This window comes from Hypanus sabinus, chromosome 18 (assembly GCF_030144855.1).
Source record: "Hypanus sabinus isolate sHypSab1 chromosome 18, sHypSab1.hap1, whole genome shotgun sequence".
Taxonomy (NCBI): domain Eukaryota; kingdom Metazoa; phylum Chordata; class Chondrichthyes; order Myliobatiformes; family Dasyatidae; genus Hypanus; species Hypanus sabinus.
In genome coordinates this window covers 10,166,809-10,180,833 of record NC_082723.1, presented here as the reverse complement: position 1 = coordinate 10,180,833, position 14,025 = coordinate 10,166,809, and positions in this window count along the sequence as shown.

The following is a 14,025-nucleotide window of genomic DNA, read 5'->3' as shown; positions in this document are numbered from 1 at the left end:
CAGTAAGGAGTGAAGCTGTAAAACAGAATAGATATATGAATACGTGCACAACGCTGGAAGAACTCAGCAGGTCGGGCAGCATCCATGAGAAAAGAGTAGCCAACGTTTCGGGCCGAGACCCTTCATCAGGAATAGGGGGAAAGAGAGGACCGAAGCCCAGTAATAGAGATAGGGGAGGGGGAAAGGCTAGACGCGCCAGGTGCAAAACCAATCAGAGGAAAGATAAAGGGGAAAGGGGATAAGCATGAGATAACTGTAGAGATAAAAAAGCAGAAAGTTGACAGGGGAGAGAGGCAGAGAGGGACCTGGGATAGGGGCAGTGAGAGGGGAGGGAATTACTGGAAATTGGAGAATTCAATGTTCATACCACCAGGCTAGAGACTTCCCAGACGGTAGATGAGGATTCGCTCCTCCAACCTGAGTTTGGCCTCATCATGGCAGTAGAGGAGGCCAGGTATGGACATATTTAGTTGGGAATGAGAGATAGAGTTGAAGTGGGTGTCAGCCAGGAAGTTCTGTCTCCTGTGACGGACGGAGTGGAGGTGCTCGATGAAGCGGTCCCCCAATCTGCGTCGGGTCTCGCCAATGTAGAGAAGGCCGCACCTGGAGCACCGGATACAATAGACTCGCAGGTGAAGTGTTGCCTCACCTGGAAGGACAGACTGGGGCCCGGAATGGTGGTAAGTGGGGAGGTGTGGGGACAGGTGTAGCATTTGAGTTTCCACGGATAAGTGCCGGGTGGGAGTTCTGTGGGGAGCGACGTGTGGACCAGGTAGTCGCGGAGGGAACGATCCCTGCGAAAGCGTGAGAGGGGTAGGGCGGGAAGGATGTGCTGGGTGGTGGCGTCCTTTTGAAGGTGGCAGAAGTTGCGGCCGATAATGTGATGGATCCGGAGGCTGGTAGGGTGGTAGGTGAGGATAAGGGGATCCCTGTCCCTGTTGTGGTGACGGGAGGATGGGTTAAGGGCTGAAGTGCGGTAAGTGGAGGAGATACAGGTGAGGGCATCTTTGATGACGCCAGAAGGGAAACCACAATCCTGAAAGAAAGAGGACATTTGAGAAGTCCTGGAACGGAATGCCTCATTCTGGGGGCAAATGCGGCGGAGTCGGAGAACTGGGAATAGGGAATGGAATTTTTGCATTGGGCAGGGTGGAAAGAGGTATAGTCAAGTTAGTTATGGGAGTCAGTGGGTTTGTAGAAGATGTCAGTGGATAGTCCGTCTCCGGAGATGGAGACCGAGAGATCAAGGAAGTGGAGAGAAGTGTCCGAGATGATTGAACATCCATGGTAAAAATGAAATGGTCGAGGCCGGCGACAGTTAGAGATGAAAAGGTCGAGAGAAGGTAGAATGCCCGGTGGTGATGTCCAAGAGGAGGAGGAATGTAGTAGCCGGGAGAATGGATCATCACTGGGGGGAGGGGGAAATCCTTGTTGAAGTAGTAAGAGGAAGAATAGATATATATTTATTATTACAAAGTTCAGCATTCTAGTTTTAGAAACTGAGACGTCAGGGAAGTCCGGGAAAATTGGAAGTATTTGTGCAGACTGGAAGATGAATGTCCAGCTGGATTAAATGCTGCCTCAAGCTATGTATTCCCTGTGCCAAACTTCCTTTGATAATAATCCGATCATATTTACATCTGGATTGTATGCAGTGCATCGATATTCAGAACAGCGCTGATACAATGAAGCCTGCTGACATACCGATAAACACGATGGTACTGTATCATAACATAATCCTGCGAAATAAGGACACAGAACATATAACAATGGCCTCGTCTTCGACTCATTTAGAAAAATAATTTCCGCATATATTATTTATCTGTAACAGGCCACCACTGATTCCAATGAATATTGTTTTGCTACTCCAAACGCAGATCACGAAATGCTGTTTCCACAATTTCAAAACATTATTGGTGTTATTTGCTTAACCATACTCCTGGTATTTCTCGCACCAGTCTTTCCTGAGTACAGCTTTGAGACGGCAACAAACTATATAAACAAATAAAATAATGCAGCAGCTGTTTATGCTTTCAATCGTATCTTCAAGGTTAAACTGATTGTTCTGTAAATTTACAATAGCAATTTGAAACATTCTGCTACATTTGTCCATTCAGGTTGAGCTAATCGTTTATTGTCAGATCCTGCACTCGAGTTATTTTCTTCTCTGGCTTTTAGCAGAATTTGCCAATGGAATCAATTTTTCCTCTCCCTCCCCCTAACACTGTTGACACTCAGAACATCTGTGTTTTCTTTCAGTTTTCGTGGCAACTTGCCACGAGTTTAAGGTAATATAGTCACTACTGCTTTAAAATAGCATTTCAAAATGTGTCTTGCATGTCCAGAAAGAATACTTGCACAGTAATAATTGAATATAGTTCCTAATATTCATTCATTCATTCGCTGTATAGATACACTGTCCTGTCACTTTCTGCAGCAATGTCTCTAAAATCTGTTTTCCTGTTGAGCTCACAGGAAACACCTGTTGTTGCACATCTCTCTAATACATCTTCTCCTCTGAAACACTGATCTGCGGTTTCTATATTTATTTTGTAATTACATTCTGACAAAAGTTTATGGGCTTAATTTTTGTTCCAGACTCTTTATCCAAGTTGTCACTGCGCGAATGTTTAGTTTGCATTTCTGAATAGTTATTGTGGAAAGCTTACTGAGCTGGTCGAGGAACACCATAACAATTATCAACAATTCAATTCTGAAGTGGTACGAATATTGGAATGTATGTCATTTGCAGCCGCATTGTTTCAAGGTTTAAATTATACGGCCAGTGTCCAAAGGCCTGGAACATTCTTCTATTGGTGCAACTAGGCAATGTTAATTAACATAATCACATAAGTATTGAATGAAGTTCTCTGTTATCTTCATGGCGTAACTTTTTTTTTGTGTCAAGATACTGACTCACCAGCAGCTGGAGCTTCCAAATACGGTTTTATTTTTATTACATTCAAGCGAAAATACCTTGACTGCACACGGTGATCTCCATTTAACTAATTATGTGACTTATGAAACCGATTGATTGCACGTAATGATTTAGTGTGTTGCATTAAAGTGGGGGTGGCGAATACTTATGTAACCAGTTATTGTGTATTTTACATTTGTAATGAACTTAGATCACCTTGTAGAGATCTGTTTTCACTTTGACTCGAAAATGACTTTCCATATTTTGATATCTTTTATATATTAGATATATTTTGATATATATTTATACTGATCTTTTATACCTATCTTTTGATCAATATAAAAAACACAAATCAATCCTTACATTCTGTACAGATTTTATTCTTTCCAAGTATGGTCAGGGTTAATTTTGACCCAGGTCCAATAATCCCTCTCTAACAGCAGTCTATACCAAATTGTGAGCCACTCATCTATTGACGATGTCAAAGTAGCCTATCTGACATTAATAAAAATGTGACTAATCCTTAATTAATTTATCAGAGATGAGGGACAGTTAGCTTTTAATTTTGACACCTCTCAGCATTGGAGAAAACACCAATACTGTGGCACAATATAACGCCCAATTCTACTTAAGACATGAAAACATAACAACAATAAAGGATTAAATATATTTTATTGAAACTGAAAATGGCAAGAGCATTCTTAAACTGTAGGGTTTTATAACCATTATTATATGACCATGTGCAACCATTACGATCAGCAAACACTGTCCACACTGCTACATTATTAAAAAAATCCTATTAACTGCTATCGAATTATAACTATGAATTCAGCAGTAAATAAAATTTAACCAACATATTAAACATTCAAAGCAATTTTGGGAAACCTTGCGTGTGTTGTCCTTCCAAATGAACCTACCAGATTTGCTGCAAGTAGTCGATGGTTTGCTGTTCTTTGTTTGCAGGTCAGAATCTGCATCTCCCACTCTTCTGTTCCTCTGTTTTGGCCTCTTGTGGGACTTGTAGAGCAGGGCCAGCTTCACATGGCTGCACTGCCCTTACCATTGCTGCTGAGAATGCTGCGTGGGGAAGGTGTTCTCGCCTTTGCATAGAAGGAGTCACAAGGGCCTTTCCAAGCTCCTCCTAAAAGTACCTCCTACAGTCCCTCTTGCTTATCCTCCAGGTAGGGTTCGGGTCACTGCAGAAGACAAAGACATTGTATGTGGAATTGTCAATGATGTTTTTGAAATATAACGAGAGGACAGCGAGCTGTTCTCCTCTTGCAGCTGAACGCGCACGTGACTTTGTCAAGGTTTACAACGCCCATTTATTGGCATTGAAAAATGGCTGGTTTTCTCTCCCCCTGATCGCTTATCTCTGCAGCCTTATGTAAAGTACTGATGAGGATCACATTCTTGTTCTTCTTTGCCATATACAAAACAACTGTGGTGTGATTGATGAAAGCTAACTCAGATGACAAGTCATCTCTCCCCCTCGTTACAATCAGAGCAGGTGGCAGCTCCGGCCTTCCCGTCTCACAGTGCCCACCATTGTGATTTTCTTCTTCAGAAGCGGCTGACCAAGGTAATGAGACGTGAAAAAGTTATCAGAGTGTCCTTCCAGCCCTTCTGTCATGTCCAACACGACACGTATGCCTTGCACTCTCTCCGGACCTCCCACAGCTGGCTTCCCCGTACACACATACATATTCCAAGCCTAGCTGGAACACACATCACAGGCTGCCCATATCTTTATCCCATATCTCCCTAGCTTGCTAGGTATGTACTGGCGGAAAGGACGGCGATCTGTAAAAGCACAAAAAGGGGAAAAATCATCAGCTAAATTAACCAAGAGCATGTGTTCATTGACACAGTGATTGACCAGTCTATCAATAAAAGGACCGGCATTTATTAAGTTTGAAGGGAACCAGTCTTTCATTCACTGTGACCTCAGGACAGGGTTGTGCATTAGAGGGAAATGTTCCACACTAGTCCCTGATTGCTGTCAGTTTGTCAGGAGTTCCGCGTAACATTAGACCATCAGTAGCCGTTGCAATCAGGTACGGGTATAATTTGACCCGGAACTGCTTCTGAGTTGCAAAGCTTGTAGCATCCATTCAAAAGTTTGTTTTTTCAATCTTTTAATTTTTACGCATTTTGGGTCACTTTAGGAAAATGCCATAAAATTTCGGCTTGAAAAAAGGTATTCTTGGAGCTTTCACTGCGGTCAAAGGTCAAAAAGTGTCAAAGTTGACCCGAACAGTATGTAAGGGTTAAATCTAGGTCTGGCGCTGGCAGCTTCCAATCTGCTTTGTTACTGATTTTTTTTCTCTGCGAGAGCAAGGACAGAGCCCAGGATGGCAATAGAGGGTCTGGAGTCTCCGAATAAGAAGGTTAGAGTCCACCGATAGCGGGGTTCGTGTCCTCTGCCCAAGAACAAAGAGTCAGGTTCGAGTCCCAATTTGACGCGACATCTTGAGTATCTACACTCTGCCTTAGACCGGTTGTTAAGAGAATGAATTCCCCACGCGAAGGTCAGTAACCTGAAGTGGATGAGATAAAAGTGTTTGCCGATTAGTGTTTGAGAGCATATTATGGGATGTTCTAGTCCCCCCGGAATCTGGAGATTAGAGTCCTCCGGGAACTAAAAAGGTGGTTAGCGTCCTCCGGTGGTAGAGACGAATATATAAAATCATGCGAAACGATGGTCAGACCTTAGATAAATCGGGGAAAAAACACACGATCATTTAAATTAAGTAAAGATGATCCAGGAAAAAAAATAAAACGACTGTTGTAGATTATCAGCATAATTAAATAAAAAAAAATTGGGTAACGATATTCGGCCTTTGGGAGAAATTTGGGCTATAGATTCATGTGAAGGTAAAAGAACTGTGGAAAGAGATGGAAATTCCTGATTAATGAATGGAAAGATGAAGCTGACACCAAAACAAATATCACTTTACTGGCCAGATAGAGAAACAAAGAAAACAGGCAAAGGTAGATATGCACAGGAACGTTTAGATCGGCAGTGCCGCGCGTGAGATCCAAGCCAAATAAGGGATGCCGAACCATGTCTGGCATGGTTTGAGGATACTGACCGCGATGAGGACTGGGCACCCACAGTTTCTCTACCTTATCAGGGGCCAAGTGCACCCAGAGCTCCCGAACCCTAATCCTTCTAATACTCGGATACGGTGGCCGCCCGGGTGAAACAGCAGCGGCTCGGAAGGGGAGGTCCCTATACCCTGAGATCCAGAAAGGGAATACCAAGGATTATTCCGAGAGAGGTAGGGAAGAGTCCAATAAAACCCCAGAGTAAATGGCTCCACAAAGACAATTGCCCACCCTGCCCAGTCTACGAGCAGGAGGAAGGACAGCCTTCAGTGATTCCTGTGTATGTACCCTCGAAGCCTCAAGAAATGATAACTATCATGAATTAGGACCCAGATAGAAAAGGAAAAATAAAAACAAAACAACAGCATAGCTTGCTTAGTAGCTCTGCAGTTCTACACAGATCTATAATGCGACCCTGCAAAATATATTCGGTCTCTGCTGCATAATGAGGGGCGTAAATGGAAGGCGGGGTCAAGGTACCAAACCTTTCTGGAGTTACAGGCGGGAAGCCATAATGAGAATGAACAGACAGAGCAGATTACAGACAATTGGGAGCAATTTTTGACCTGCGATAGCACTTCAGCCGAAGACCAAGATTCTAATAATGGGAATCCATTACCCCTCCCCACCACCCGAGTTTAATGTCTTACTGCTCTAATGCTTATCTATTAAGTTAGCCAACACGTTTAAAACAAATGCTATGGATTGGCCTGACAATGATCAAAATCGAATACAACGAGCTTTGACATAATGTTGAGACCCGTTTTTCTAATTCTGATCAAACCCGTTGAAAATGTTCCACGAGAAAAAGGACGCGAGGGGGTTACACCTGAGGGATCAGAAACGGGAACCAAAGCAAGGAATGCACGTGTTCACGTCCCCAGGCTTTGCCCTGGGTTCAAGCCAAAGAGCCTAGGGTTCCTTGCCTAAACCCTGGCGAAACAAGGCTCCAGCCCCGAGGGAGAATGGCAGAACATGGCCGCCTGCCAACTCCGATGCTGGAAGGTGAAGACAGGACATCTGGTAAGGCACTCTTTTAATATTGACCGCACCCAAGACGTTTTACCAGATCTCTGTGAAAATTCAGGCCCTGAAGTCGACCGCAGCATTTGCACCCCCCCCCCCCCCCCCACACACAAAAAACTCGTCCGGATCACCGTGAGAGAAGGACAGACTCTCCCATTCCTTCCGCTATATCCCTTCCAGCCCGAGGGAACGTTTTATGAGGCTGTAAGCTCTTTTGTGGATCCAGCAGGAAATCGATGTTCTGGGTATGCGATAAGTGACGACAGTGAAGTAATTGAGCAAGTCTCCTTTGCGGCAGCTGTCTCCGCCCAGAAAGCTGAGCTACTTGATCTGATTCGTTTCTGCATCCTAGCAATAGACTAAAGTGCAGTCTAACTCAGTTCTGAATTTGAAGAATCCACCACAGAACCAATTTTTTGTAGAAGACCTTAAACAAACAACGGAAAGTCATAAATAAAGATGGCATTGAAGAGGGAGTCCACAACTATTTGGAACAAAATAAACAGGGCCTAAATGAGGGCTGCAGTGGAGGAGTCAAAAGTACAAGCCTGAACTGGAACGCTCTGTGATTAACGTTCCGATTTTTTAAATGAAAAGCCTTTGGAAAAGAAATCTCATCAGATGAAGGTGCGAACTTTTACATAAACTCCCATCCCCCACATTCTTAGTCCCGTCGGGAGACCAGCAAGCTCTTATTAGACAAAATCTAAAGACAGGTATGACAGCCATGGGGGAAAACGTAACTGACATCGGGGGAATATATAAGTTCCAGGGCGATGCCCCTGAAGGAGAGCACAGACTACCATCCAAAGTGGGTTATCACCTTCAACCTCAGACAAATTTCTGGGTGACCCCTGCAGGACAGTTTTGTGCTCTCTCTGTGTTCCTATCTATCTTGATAGATTATGCAAATAATTGTACACACTTGAGCAAGGATTGAATGGTTAATATCTTGGTGGCGCCCTGATTTCCAGGAAGCAGCTGTAAAGCGAGTCACATCATGAAAAAAAAAACAATGCTGGAAAGGGAATGCTTGTGTTTCCGGAACGGGTGAACCTTTTCCTTCTTTACAACTTGATTTTATAGAACTACCTAGAGTACATTGTTGTAAATCTTGCTTGGTAATAGTAGATGTATTTAGCAGACAGATAGAAGGCTATACCCACCACTGATATACTGTTGTGAAAATATTACTAACAGAAGTGATACCCTGTTTGCGATTACCTGAATCAATCAGTTCAGAAAATGGGCCTCATTTTATTGCTTAGATAAATGAAAAACATTTGTGAAGAACTGGCAATAAAACAGCAATTTCACTGTGTTCACCATCCAAGAGCAGCTGATGTAGTGGAATGAGCAAATTGAATCTTAAACAATAAGCTAACGAAACTCATGCAAAAAACTGGACTAACCTGGCTTAAGGTTTTACCTTTGGAATTCTTCCATATGAGAGTTGCACCGTATTGTTCCATATGAGAGTTATCCCCAACAGAAATCATCCATGGAAAGCCTATGCGTACACAATGGACACCGGGTTTAACTCGTCCCCTCCCTGATAAAATAGAGATGCATACTCTAGGGGAGGAAATGGGACAATATTTGTGTAAACTAACCAAATATTTTCCAAAGTCTGCACTTGCAGGTTCGCCAGGCCCACCAAGATTACCAGGATTAAGCTAAAGGGGATTGTCCCACTGTTAATCCTTGAGACTTTGACTTGATAAAGAATTGGGACAGAAATAAATTGGACACTCGGTGGAAAGGACCCTACCAGATGTTGAGTAAATCCTGAGATTCGTTATTGGATCGAAGGTGATATCAGGATGTAGAACAATTCAGAATTCAGGGTGTCTCTGTTTTAAGGGATGCCATTTACAAGTACCTACAGAAGTGACCTGAGACACCTTCTGTACAGCCTGCCCACACTCTGAGTAAGGTCAATGGGATCTGTTATTGTCATACTGGAAGAGCAGAGGAAACATTTTTGGGAAATTGCTCTTGTACAGGAATTAGGACTGATCCCCCTCCTCACGCTGTTAATGGAACTTATTGTGTATGTGGTAAGAAGGCACATCCTTGGCTTTCAGGGCCTTCCGATGACAAGGGAACTATCACGGTGAGAAATTGGACGGGATGTTGCTACTCAGCTTATACCCTCTATATATTCATTAACCAAATTTCTCATCGTACTCAGGTGGAAGGAAATAAGAGAAAAATTATAGAAAGTGAGACATTTTGGATGATATCTTTTCCTTTCTATGGGATAGACCGAAATTCGTGAGAAGTATACAAGTTGGCTGCTGCACTAGGACAGTTGGCGAATAGCACTGGAAATGTTTTAAGTGACATGCAGACCCAGATTAAGGGTTTAACTACTGAAATAGCAGCTCTAAGGATGGCAGTTTTACAGAATAGGATGGCATTTGATTTATTGCCAGCAGAGAAAAGGGTGATATTTGCTGTCAAAGGAAAGGAATATTCCAGATGAGGCGTCTAATGTTACATATCCAGCTCAGCATATCACTCAGGAAATCCAGAAAATTAAGGTAATTAGAGAAAAGATGGATGGGTTCAGCGATAGTAAGAGAACCTGTCCATGGCCTTTTAACATTTATGGAGACTTCCGGGGAATGCTTCTGCATGCAGCTATAATAATAGTTTTAAATATAACCATTGTAATTCTTATAAGGTAAATAACGACACTTTGGAATTTAGTCCCTTAGACATTCTATAAATTTCCTCTTTTGAGGTCCAGTAGTGACTTGTTTCTCCAAATCTACCAGCATGTTAAAATTTGTAATGATTATAATGACATTGCCCTTCTGACACGCCTTTTCCACATCCCGGCTGCCGTTTGGAACCCTGAATACAGCTGCCATTAGGGTACTTTTACCCTTGCCATTTCTTAACTCAACCCATAGAGACTCTACGGCATCCGATCCTATGTCATCACTTTCTAATGATTTAATATCATTTCTTCTACACAGGGCTGCACACCCCTCCCCTGTCTACTAACTTATCTTTCCGATACACTGTATATCCTTGGGCATTCAGCACCCAATGTCATCCATCCTTTAGCCATGTTTCGGAGATAGCCACAACATCATAGATGCCAACGTGTATCTGTATTTCTAGATCGTCCATTGTATTTCTCATGCTGCTGTATTCAAACGCAACACTTTCAGCCCAGGATTTACTGTTTTTACTGCACCACGCCTCTATTACACTGTAACTCGCCCCACTGGCTGTGATTAAGCCTCATCTCCTACCTTTGCTTCCTATCATCTCTGTTGCACGCTATCTCTGATTTATCTCTGTTTTCCACTTCCTCAGTCCTATCACTCCGGATCCCAAACTAAATTCAAATTAGTTTAAACTCTCCCCAACAGCTCTATTAGAGCTCCCTTCTAGAATTTTGGACCACTTTGAGTTCAGCTGTAATCAGTCGTTTCTGAACAGGCCGTACCTCCCCGAAGATGCCCCAAGGATACAGGAAACCAAAACACTGTCCCCTACACTAATCCAGCAGTCACGCAATGATATGACTGATCATACTATTCTTGCGCTCGTTAGCATGTGGCACGGGCAGCAATCCTCAGATTACTACCCTGGATGTCCTGCTTTCCAGCTTCCTACGTAACTCCTGAATTCTCTCTTCAGGACCTCCCTTCTTTTTTCTACCTCTGTCATCGGTACCGATATGTACCAAGACCTCTATCTGTTCAGCCTTTCCCTTCAGAATTCTCTGCACCCGATCCGAGACATCCCGTACCCCGGCACCTGGGATGCAACACTATCTCTATCAGGCTGACAGAACCTCCTGTCTGTCCCCCTCACTATGATATCCCCTCTGACTACCGTATTCCTCATCTTACACCCTCCCTTCTGTTTCACGGAACCGGGCTCAGTGCCAGAAACCTGCAGGAGTTGGAGCTTCAGGACGGGCTGCAGGATTTAGATGAGTGCGTGATTGTCATGGAAAGAATGGGAAGAGCTGAGATACTAGAGAGGACCCCTGTGGCCATCCCCCTCAGTAATCGTATTCTCGTGTTGGATACTGTTGAGGGGATGACCACAGGGGGGATCTCTAGTATCTGATCTCTTCCCATTCTTTCCATTACAATCACCCACTTATATAACTCCTGCAGCATCGGAGAGACTAACTCCTTGTATCTCCTATCTATCTCCTGCTCACGTTTCATTACAAGCTGTAGGTCATCAAGCCGCAGCTCCAGATCCCTAACACGTTCTCTCAGAAGCTGCTCCTTGGTGCACCAGGCGCATATATGGCCATCTGGGAGACAGTAAGATTCCCGGGTGTCCCATACCTTACACCCTCAGCGAAGTACTAACCCTAGATACATGCTATCGTCCATGTTTATATGCTCAGTAAATTTGTTCACTGCTTAATCGCCTAGAGGAGGGAACGGCATGTGAGATGACAAATCTGCTGAGAACACAGTAACAGAGGAAGGAAATCTAATGACGACGTTGTGGTTCTGTATCAAGTAGTTCAAAAGACAGATTTCAAGTAGTAGTAGTAGTTCAAATCCCCGCACAAGGAGTAGAGATTATGTAATGGGTCGGTGTAGCTACCATCGTTCAGGGTACTAATGAGGCTACACCTCGAATTCTATGCACAGTTTTAATCCCCCAGCAGAAAGAAATCTTAAAAGTAGCTATGTAGCCAGTCAGAGCAGTTTTACCAGTGTAATACATGGGGTGATTTATCAGCAGAGGTGAGCTAATTTGACCCTGAATTTAGAACACTTCCACCAACAATAGAGTATTTGTGGAGCATCCTGATTGAGTATCTCTCCTCGTCAGTTGGAGAGGCACAGAGAGGGTTAATTTCAAATGGAAATGTGTGAAAATTACTGTAATTTTATATTTTCTCTTTAATTTGGCTTTGTGATCAATGAGGTATCTGTCTACTTGAGCGTACAATGTTTGGGATTCACTGCCCTGAGAGTGTGAAGACCGGTTGGCTGTGTATTTATGAGGTGGAGATAGATAATTAACTACGGGGAACGAGGGGAATAGTCACAGGAGCGTTGATCATACACGGTCGCGATGAATAATCCTAAGATCATAAAACGCATTAGGAGAATTTTTCATGTTCTCTGTTCTAAATGGAGGTCCCGCTAATCTGTGGGCGTGTTCCCCTCGTCCCCAACTACAGGAAAAATACTCTCGACATGCACTCTTTCTCGGCTTTTCCGCATTCGAGAGCCTACCTCTTTTTTTTTTCTAAACGCTATCGGATACAGGCCCAGAGACATCGAATTCTCCTCATGCGTTAACCCTGTCAGTCTCGGAAACATTTTTATGAGCCTCCTCTGGACTCGGTCCAATTCCAGCACATTTTTCCTGAGATGAGTCCCTGCACTGCTCATGATAGTCCGTGTGGTTTATCCAATGCCTGATAACGTGTCAACATTGTATCCGTATGAATAGTCCTCTCGTAATGAATGGTGACATCACATTTACATAACTTTAAAGGTGCATGGTCAGAGTGGAGAGTAGGAGAGGCGATGGGCAGTGATTTTCTTTGTTTTTACTGGACGGAGAAATCGATATTCATGCCTTCAGGTTGAAGCTGCAGAGGTGGAATCTGATCTTTTTCTCCTCAACCCTGAGGCTGTCAATTTGAGCAACTCCAGCCATTGCTACTCTGCCATAATCCCTGATAGTGTTCTCCCCTGCCTCCACAGTTCCCCTGACTCCACTAATAATGATGATTTGTTGAGCCTTTCCCATCTCAAAGTGCAGCGTGAATTCTAACATGTTATGATCACTGCATCCGCATGGTTCCTTTACCATAACCTCCCTAATCAAATTTAGTTCATTACACAGCACTCAGTCCAGAAGTAACTTTTCCTTACTTAGCACAAATACAAGCTGTTCTAAAAGGCTTCTGATAAGTATTTTCCAAACTCCCTCTCTTGAGATCAATCACCTACCTGATTTCCAAAATGTAGCTCCACCTATTCCGCTCATGGACTGTTTGTCCCACTTCCAACGGGGGTTGACTACGCAGCATCTTCACCAGGACTGCCAGATTGTAAACAGCTACTTTTCCTAAGCAGTAAGACTGATAAATATTTTTACCCACTAACCCACCATTCCACAGACCTCTATTTTATAATTTCCTATCTGTCATCTTATTTTCAGCCATCCAGTGCCGAGCGTCACTTTATGGATATACCGTCCATCCGTGCACAGTATATAAGCTGTGGATATATGCTGTTATATTTGTGGTTTTCTGTTGCATTGGAGCCGGAATAGTAATAATTTCGGCCTCATTTACACGTGTTTGCTAAAAAGGGAATTAAACAACCTTGAATCTTGAATAAACATTTCAGCAGGCTGTAACGCCACATTTCTGTCTCTCAGCTTTATTGCGGCAGAGCGCCACCTGGTGGCAATGATGAGAACAAATCAGGGGTTCCTGTTATTTTGGCAAATCACCACCAAGTATAAGAGTTGCACACAAAAGAGAAAGTTTTACAGGGATAAGGAGGGGTGTAGGGGCTGGAAGCCAACTCTGCAAGTGGATGAAGTGCTAGATCTGCCCCAGACCACTCTCCTCACCACTAGTCAGGATCCCAAACAGTCCTTCCATATGAGGCCACTTTTCAACATTGTTCCTGTCGGGTCATTTACTGTTTGCTGCTTTCCAGGTGAGGGCTCCTCGACATTAGTGACAGCCAATGTAGTCTCTGCATTCTGCACTCTGTCAAGATGAGATTCTGCAGATGTTGCAGATGCAGAGTAACATGCACAAAATGTTGGAGGAAGTCAGGAGGTCATGTAGCTTCTATAGAGGGGAAAAAGCAAAGCAGAGATTCCCTGCCGAGACTTTTCAACGGGACTGCAAGTGGGGAAAAGCCGGAATAAGATGGTGCGGTGAGTGGAAAGAGTCCAAGCTGGTAAATGATAGGGGAAGCCAGATATGACTGAAGCTGAGT